Raw genomic sequence first — 9,615 nt, 5'->3', positions numbered from 1 at the left:
GAGCTGCCCTCAGCTCCTCAATTTCAGCCACCATGAGACCGTTTCTACGGTCCACCATGGCAGCCTGCTCCTTCAGGTCTTCACCTCCTCTGACAGCATCATCAAGATGCAGTTGGGCATCCTAAAATGAACATAAAAACACCATGGAAGATGTCACAAAATTATATTAATGTCCTTGTATTTTATGTCCTGGGCATAAGTTTGTGTCATACCTTCAGTTGTCCCTGAACATTCCTCAGCTGCTTTTGAGCCTCAGCAGCCTGGCGGTTGGCATGGCTCAGCTGGATCTCCATCTCATTCAGGTCTCCCTCCATCTTCTTCTTGATTCTCAGGGCATCATTCCTGCTCCTGACCTCAGAGTCCAGTGTGCTCTGCATGGAGTCAGTGACCCTCAGGCTATTCCTCTTGATCTGCTCCATCTCTTCATCCTTCTCAGCCAGCTTCCTGTCTACCTCACCCTTAATCTGGTTGAGCTCCAGCTGGACACGCAGAATCTTGGACTCTTCATGCTCCAGAGTACCCTAAATTATAAACCAATGAGGGCATATTCATCCTATATTCAATTTCACAATAACAAAGATTCATTTGTATTTTTATTATAATCACCTCAGCTTCCTCTAGGGCTGTCTGGATCTCACTCTTCTCTGTCTCCACTTGCTTCTTGGATTTCTCCAGCTCATGGATGCTCTTTCCAGTCTCACCAATTTGTTCGGTCAGGTCCGAAATCTCCTCTGTTGAGAGGGTTACATATTTTGGTGTCATCAATTCCAATAATGTTATATATGTAGTAATCTTGGAAACACTGATGCCAAAATGAAAAGTTTAACTCACGTTGGAGATTCTTGTTTTCACGCTTCAGGGTCTCCAGCTGATCCAGAGCTTCTTCATAGGAGTTCTTCATCTTGAAAAGCTCAGTGCTGAGAGAACGAGACTCTTTTTGAGTTCCTTCAAGCTCTGCCTGGCCCTCCTCATATTTCTGCTTCCAGTCAGCCAAAACCTGCACAATATTGTTAATAAAGCGGAACATGTTAATCACTTGAAGAAAAATCATAGAATTAAACAATTTTAAACTGCCATCTCATTGAATGACAACACACCTTGTCAAAGTTCCTCTGCTTCTTGTCGAGGTTGGCAGCCAGTCCATTGGCCCTCTCCACATCAATCATGAGATCCTCCACCTCACCCTGGAGCCTCTGTTTGGTCTTCTCAAGGGAGGCACACTTTGAGTTCACAGCCTCAATCTGTTCCTCAGCCTCCTGAAGGCGCTGGGCAAGCTTTTTCCTGTTAAAGTAACACATGTTTCATTTTGGGACATTCGTCAAAGAGAATGTTCTCTTTGGCAAAAGTATTAAATGTATGACTCACTTGGACTCCTCAAGCTCCTCAGTGCGCTGGATAGCATCAGTTTCATACTTGGTCCTCCACTGAGCCACCTCACCGTTGGCCTTGGACATTCCACGCTGCAGCTCAGCCTTGGCCTCCTGCTCCTCCTCAAACTGCTCCCTCAGAAGGTCACAGTCATGGCGGGCTGATTGCACACCATGAGCAAGCGCATTCTTGGCCTGGAAAAGGGGAACAATTTAGAGCCTGCCGCAAAATATTGAAACAATTTAGTCAGATGATTTGAAATGATTGTATACCTTGACTTCCTCCTCATTGAGCCTCTTCAGCTCCTCAATCTGCTGAGTAAAGGCTTGCTTGCCTCTGGTAAGCTGGGAGACGAGACCCTCTTTCTCTTCAAGCAGACGACCAAACTCACCTATGTCATGACATACATATTCATGCCAATATATCAATACGCAGATATACCACATCCTTAAAAACGCTTTATTTGCAGTATTTGGATTTAATGCGGGCGGTATATTGGATTATGGTGAGAGCTTTTCGAATATATAGTTATTTTTAAATTATTGTATATGCTAATGGCAGTCGGAAGGAAAGTACATACCATTTTCTGTCAGTAGTCTTGCTCTCTGAGCACTGATATCATTTATCTGGCGACTGTTCTCATCACTCTTAGCCTTGATTTCACTCAGCTGGTCCTCAAGTGTACGACACATCTTCTCCAGATTACCCTGTTTATTAAGTATTTTCTTAGCAAAAGTGGTTTCTCGTAATTATGTTTATATAATATATGATAAAATTTGATTAACTATATTATTGCATATTATTTATTGTATTTGTATTTCAAACATTATCGTATTGAAAACATAATTCACCTTGGCCTTAGCAACTGCTTCCATGTTGCTTGAGAGGTCGTCAATCTCCATCTTGTACTCGCTCTTCTCCTTCTCAAGCTTCTGCTTGACACGCTGGAGGTTGTCAATCTGCTCTCCCAGCTCTGCTACACTGTCAGCCTGCTTCTTACGCAGAGCAGCAGCAGTGGCTTCATGCTGCAGGGTGGACTCCTCAAGGTCACGACGCAGCTTCTGGAACTCAGCCTCACGCTTCTTGTTCATCTCAATCTGAGCAGCAGTGGCTCCACCAGCCTCCTCAAGCCTCTCACTGATCTCTTCCAGTTCTCTGGAGAGATCAGCTCTCTGCTTCTCAACCTTGGCACGAGCAGCACGCTCAGCTTCAATTTCTTCCTCCAGCTCTTCAATACGGGCCTAATAAGTAAGGAATACATAATATTTTGTAAAAATGTACTATTATTTATGGAACATTGATGTAGGATTATCATATAAATAGTCTTACTTGAAGCTCCTTGATCTTCTTCTGAAGCTGAGCCCCCATGGATTGCTCATCCTCAATCTTGCTTAGAAGCTGACTTGTCTCAAAGTCTTTCCTGATGATGAAACAATACCACACAACTAAGTCAAATACAAATCATTTACATCTGAACACATGAATCGTTCAAATAAGTAGCATGATTTGTTTGATGCCATTACTTTTTGAGTTTCTCGTCAGACTGCTGTTTGTCATTCTCAAGATCCATGATGGATTCCTGTGCCAGTTTCAGATCACCCTCAAGCTTTCTCTTGGATCTTTCAAGATCCATACGGAGCTTCTTCTCTTGCTCCAGAGAACCCTCAAGCTGGATGAAAAGAATTAAGAACAATCAAATGTAATATTGAATATTCACTCAACTCCATTACTGATATTCACTGAATGTTTCCATGAGCTTTTCTCACATCATCAACTTGCTGTTCAAGCTTGGTCTTGGCCTTGGTCAGAGTGTTGACTTTGTCTTCCTCTGCCTGCAGGTCATCAAGGGTCTGCTGGTGTGCCTCTTGGAGGGCTTTCTTCTCCTTTGTCAGCTTAGCAACACTCTCATCCTGAGAGGCCATCTCCTCAGTCAGGTTCTTCACCTAAATGAAACAAAGTGATGTGTAATAAATGCTTATTTGTATTTTATCTCATTTTATCTCCTTTCAAATAATCTTGACAAACCTTGTTCTCAGTGGCATGCTTCTCCTTCTCCACTTTGGCCAAGGTAAGCTCAAGGTCATCAATGTCCTTCTTGAGCTCAGAGCATTCATCCTCCAGTTTCCTCTTCTTGGCAGTAAGCTCAGCATTCATTTCCTCTTCATCTTCCAGTCTCTCAGTTGTCTCCTTGAGTTTGGCCTCCAGCTGGATCTTACTCTTGATGAGTCCCTCACACCTCTCTTCAGCGTCATTCAGATTTTCTCCGTCCTGTTTAAATTGTGTCGTCATATAAGTCATGTCAAATGTAATTTCACATGTATCTCATTGTTTGTACATAAATATTATACATAAATATTTTTACTTACAGAGGCCACTTGCAGTGCAAGATCATTCTTCTCCTGCAGTAGAGAAACCATCTTCTCCTCAAGTTCCTTCTTCTTGGCCAGGGCAGTGGCCAGGTCTGTCTTCATCTTCTCATAGTTCTCCTTCATTGCAGAGAGCTCCTTCTCAGTTTCAGCACTCTTCAGAAGGGGCTTGATCTTGTAGTACACCTTCATCCATGGCCAGGTTTTGACATTCATGAATGAGCGGATGTTGTACTGAATAGTGTAAACAGCTTCCCTGTGGGCAAAAAGGCAGTCCATTTGAATTCATTATTTTTGATTTGACAAGATAGCAAAACTTCTTATGCATAAATCTCTTGAAACATACCTTGTAGCTGTCATCTTCACATACTCCTTCCTCATGAGGTAAGCACGACAGAGAGCCTGAATCATTCCGACCAAAGATGCCAGCTTCTCATCTCGCATCTCCTCAAGAGTACCCAGAAGACCAGCTTTGAAGAACACCTTAAGGTGAGAAAAACATCTTGTCAGAGAGTATCTTTCACTATCAGGTAAGTATCTAGTAAATATTTACTTTTTGACAACAATAAACAGACCTTGGTGTGTCCAAATTTGTACTCGTCGTGAGGCACATCAATGGATCCAAGCAGCTTTTCAGAAGCCTTCTTGTTGTCAATGAACTGTCCCTCAGGAATAACACTGGCATTCAGTACTTTGTATCTGTAGGAGTGAGAATGTTAAGTGTTTAAATGAAAGGTGTATATAAACAAGCTTTAAATATGTAAATAAAGGTAGTGTATTGTCGTGACAATATAATTGTTCTGTCAATTAGATAATACCTCTGTTTGAAGTCAGCATAGAGGATTCTGCTGGGGAAGCCCTTTCTGCAGATTCTGATGCCCTCCAGTACACCATTACACCTCAGCTGGTGGATAACCAGGAAGTTCTCCATCATTCCTGTGAAATGTTATAGATTTCTTACTTTTAAAATATGACCGTATTTTTTTTCTATGTCCTACTACAACACCAACCTCTCATGTAGAGATTATTTGAAGAAATATTACCTGGTACTTTTGACTCATTGGGAATGAGACAACGCACAAAGTGAGGATGGGTGCTCCTCAAGTTGGTCATCAGTTTGCCCAAATTCTCCTAAAGACACATCACACAATGAAATATATACAGATTAACTGATAAAGAACAAATTCAGAGATTACGTATGCAATTTGATGTCAGATTACATGTATTTGTACATTAAGTTGCTTGTTTACCCTTACCCTGAATTGTGAAGACACAGTCTGCATAGAGCCACCCTTCTTCTTGCCTCCCTTCTTTGCACCCCCAGTCTCTGTTTTAAATTATTGGTAATTAGCAAAAACGTTAACTTTTTTATTTATAAAATAGGGGCAATAAATGGCTGCAAAATAAATATGTATTATAATATAATGGCTCAACAGTTATTTACTATGGTGACATGGTATGAATTTGTACCTTCAACTACAGGTGGGTACAGGACAGGCAGCAGTTTGTTTGAGGACTTCTGGTACAGCCCAATAACAGAGTCATTCAGGGGATCCTTGTTCTTGTCCAGCCAGCCAGTGACGCTGTAGGCCACGGTACCAGCATAATGCACCATGGCGAAGTCAGCATCAGCCTTGCCCTTTGCAGGCTTGGGCTTCTCAAATGCTTTGTTTTTGCCAAGATGCTGTTCATACAACTTGTTCTTGAAGGAAGTGTCTGAGGCTTTAGGGAACATGCACTCCTCTTCAAGGATGGAGAAGATGCCCATTGGCTATTTAGAAAGAAATATCAGGAAAAATGTTGATAACATGGTTTTGAATCAGCATAGAATTGTGATATTTAGTTATACAATGATGTTTACCTTCTCAATAAGCTCAATGCAGGCAGCCAAGTCCATACCGAAGTCAATGAACTCCCAGATAATACCCTCCTTCTTGTACTCCTCTTGCTCCAGGACGAACATGTGGTGGTTGAAGAACTGTTGCAGTTTCTCATTGGTAAAGTTGATGCACAGCTGCTCCATACTGTTGTACTATTGGAGAACATTAGGTTAGCGAATGTTCATCCACGTAGACACTTCTTTTAGCCAGGGAAATTGTTGTTATAAGAAATTGAATCTTACATCAAAGATCTCAAAACCAGCAATATCCAGCACACCAATATAGGATGATCTTGGTTGCTTGGTGTCCAGCATCTGGTTGATACGGATGACCATCCACAAGAACATCCTCTCATAGATAGACTTGCCCAGAGCACTCACTGAGTTGTACACCTAGAGCATGGTGGAAGATTAGATATACATACACATTACTAGTACATTACAATTATTACAAATATTTAAAAATTTATGGTATTAACATACCTGAGGTACTGTCTGTCCCTTAGTGACAAACTCATTTCCGACCTTCACTCTGGGGTAGCACAAACCCTTGAGCATGTCAGCAGAGTTGAGACCAAGCAGGTAGGAAATTTTGTCAGCCTCTGCATTTTTTATATGAAAGAAAGAATGATGAAAATTTTGTACAGATAGTGAACACAACCATTTACAGCAAACCTGCACTTTGAAAATGTTCAGTGGTTGTTTTAAAACATTTTCAACTCACCCTCAGTGCCGTCAGGCTCAGCCTGCTCCTCACGCTGCTTCTGCTTGAACTTCATGTTACCGTGGTGAAGCACAGCACCAGTAAATTTGTAGATGGCCACCTTCTCCTCACCATTGAAGCCCAAAACATCAATAGCATCCTGTAGGAAAACAAAGTATATGATATGAAATTAAATTCAAAGAGTCTCTATAAACTCTACCTTGGTTTGTAACGTACAGAGATTTCTTGAATCTGCTGTATGCGGGCAGAGCACACTGAACTCGGATGAGACCATTCTGAGTAGATTCCGTAGGCTGTAACACTGAGTTAAAGCCCTCCTATTTTTTTGATCGGCCCAAAGTCCCAATACATTTTTTGGTCCCGGTTAGTCTCTGCCGATTAAAATACCTACCTAAGGTAGTTGTAAACATTGACTCACATCAGTAGCATCCAGCTCCTCTTTGTCATCAATGCTGGCCACAGTGATCTGACCCTGACTGCACATGGGGAAGTCGTAGGGGTTGGTGGTGATTAGGGTCATTTCTGCAGAAAATAGAAAATGGTCACTTTAATGATTCTAATTGTTATTTTTCTACTTCAAAATCCTGAATGATAAATTAAAGGCAACCCTATATAACAATACATCTTACTGCAGCATTTATTTCTCACTACTAATCTTACCAACAATCTCAGGTTTGTGGTTGGTCATCATCTGGTAGAAGATGTGATAGCCTCTCTCATCGGGAAGCTGGAATGTCACTCGGGACTTCTCCAGCAGATCTTCATGGTTTTAAAATATTATTATGTTTTGATTCACATTGAGGGATCAAAACCTATTCCCCCAATAATGAGAGTTAATTTGTTGTTATTTGGATACAAGATACTTACAAGTCTCAATGTCAGCACTGGCCAGTTTACCAGTTGCACCGAAATGGATTCTGATGAATTTACCCTGTAGAAAAGCTTCATTCAATTCTTTGTCAAAGATCAAGTATGTAATTTAATTTGTTTGACATACTAAGTTTGTACTTACGAAACGTGATGAGTTGTCATTTCTCACAGTCTTGGCATTACCGTAGGCCTCCAGCAGGGGATTGGCTGCAATAATCTGGTCCTCCAGTGACCCCTATGATGAAGTTCCAGTATTGATCCTCAGTTCTCTGGGCATCCTACATCCTTTGTGTGTTTCATGTCTGTCATGTGTTATCTATATATATATATATATATATATATATATATATATATATATATATATATATATATATATATATATATATATATATATATATATATATATATAGTGTAATGATTTAATGTTTTTTAAAGCATACCTGAATCTTTCCAGGGGCTTGGTCCTTCTTCTTGTCACTAGACACTGAGATGGTAGCAAAGTACTGGATGACACGCTTGGTGTTCACAGTCTTTCCAGCACCGGATTCTCCACTGGGTGTGAAAATGAGGTAATTTAGAGTTTTTTTTACATTGTCTGATTCTTCGTGAAATTTTTGTGAGGTCATATTTTACTTGTAATGTTGGATCATCCAACTCAGCACCAACAGGTATAAACTTACGTAATCAAGACAGACTGATTCTGCCGATCTGCAAAATAAATCATTCAAAGTATTACATTTATTCCAAAATTTCGACCATACATCATTACATTTATTTTTGCCCGACTTTCTTATACATACCAGTAAGCATGTTCTGGATGGCATTGTCAGAGACAGAGAAGATGTGGGGTGGAGCCTCCATACGCTTCTTGCCTCTGTAGGCATTGACAACCTCCTGATCGTACACTGGGAGCCACTTGTACGGGTTTACAGTGGCACAGAACAGCCCAGAGTAGGTCTGAAGGAAATCGTTCAGAGATGATCATTAATATGATCTGGGATATCATTAGATATTATTTTACTTAATTGAGTTGGTAAAATATCTTACGTAGATCATCCATGCTGCATAACGCTCTTTGAGGTTATACAACACAGAGGCTTCATTGAGATGGGTCATCATGGCCATGTCCTCAATTTTGTCGTACTTGGGAGGGTTCATGGGTGTGACATCATCATCCTTGACTGTTCTCTCCTAAAAAAAGGCACCCCATCTTTTGTTCCGTTTCATTTTTTACCTTTAAACGGTTCAAACTATTTTCTGCATGGCAATATATCACAAGCACCATACCTCTTCTGTAGCCAACACTTTTACTGTGGTTTTGCCACCATCCTTCTTAATGATGGTACACTTGACGTACAGCTCCTTAGCATCAGCCACATATGCAGCACTCTTTGCGTCAAAGGGCGCGTTCTGGGCCTCAATCCTCTCCTTCTCTGGCTTACGGAGGTAAATCGCAGCCTTGCCATAATAGGCCATCTCCGCGTCCGTACTCATGGTGGCAGCTTACTGTCAGACAAAGTTGATGAAATGTTTTGATGTATCTCATATGCTCAAATGGTTTTTATACAGATCGGTATGGCTTTGGTCAAATAACTCTTACCTTGTTCTTCTTACCAATGAGAAATCTTCAAGTGTCAGCCTTTAAATCAAAAGACATGTTATTTGCCCAATTTCCCATGACAGAGGAAATCTGTAGCATCATGACAAGATGCAGTGTATTGTAAATGCTGGTTCACATTTCTTAAATTACAATCACACTGCATGACGTGCATTGGTCATTCAATGCATTTGGTCAATAGGTTATATTTTCTTAAAGGTCCAATGTGTAGGATTTAGTGGCAACTCTTCAAATGGAAATGGACTATAACTTTCATGAGTATGTTTTAATTACTGTATAATCCCATTGAAATAAGAATCTTTTTATCGAAAGCAACCTATAGTCACGTGCCGTAGTGCAAGGAAACATTTGCTTGTAGCGCAGACTGCTATGGAGGTAAATGATCAATACATAACACAAATAGCTATAATTATATGTCTATGAATGCAGTTTACCACTTTGGATCCAATAAGAGGACCTTGCGAAAAAATGAAAAAAACTGCTACCTATGCCATATCCCACAACATGTACAGTGTCCATGGTGACCATGAAAAAAAGTTACCCGACTGTGATTGGTTAAGCTGATTCGTAGAATGAAAATATGATCCTGGTGCTCGTACATTTAAAACCCTTTTCCGGTATAGGAGACGGTATAGTCCCATTCAGCTCAATGATTTGTCATTATTTATTGCTGTGGGAAACGACGTGACGAACAATCACATTCAATATAAAAGGACCTTTACTTGTACGCCATGCCATAAAGCTTTACATTTACAGACTAAATAACCAATATAATTAATGGATCTATCAA

General features: G+C 40.6%; 1 pseudogene across 1 annotated transcript; it reads right to left on the bottom strand.

The window, feature by feature from the left end:
• Positions 1-328: 328 nt before the first annotated feature.
• LOC307074065 (myosin heavy chain, fast skeletal muscle-like) lies at positions 329-8,701 on the bottom strand (annotated as a pseudogene). Its single transcript has 32 exons — positions 8,495-8,701; positions 8,255-8,398; positions 8,008-8,164; positions 7,888-7,915; positions 7,648-7,759; positions 7,350-7,442; positions 7,205-7,268; positions 6,998-7,096; positions 6,756-6,859; positions 6,338-6,476; positions 6,097-6,215; positions 5,857-6,006; positions 5,596-5,766; positions 5,205-5,505; positions 4,991-5,061; positions 4,778-4,865; positions 4,553-4,670; positions 4,310-4,433; positions 4,081-4,217; positions 3,735-3,990; positions 3,394-3,636; positions 3,135-3,311; positions 2,892-3,037; positions 2,698-2,788; positions 2,220-2,609; positions 1,949-2,075; positions 1,641-1,759; positions 1,366-1,562; positions 1,098-1,281; positions 832-997; positions 607-731; positions 329-521 (listed from the first exon to the last, which is right to left on the bottom strand). The product of its transcript is annotated as a myosin heavy chain, fast skeletal muscle-like (transcript).
• Positions 8,702-9,615: the final 914 nt, after the last annotated feature.

Source organism: Pollachius pollachius, assembly GCF_949987615.1.
Source record: "Pollachius pollachius genome assembly, chromosome: 4".
NCBI lineage: Eukaryota > Metazoa > Chordata > Actinopteri > Gadiformes > Gadidae > Pollachius > Pollachius pollachius.
The sequence above is the reverse complement of the archived record's forward strand: the minus strand, read 5'-3'. Positions and strand labels throughout refer to the sequence as shown.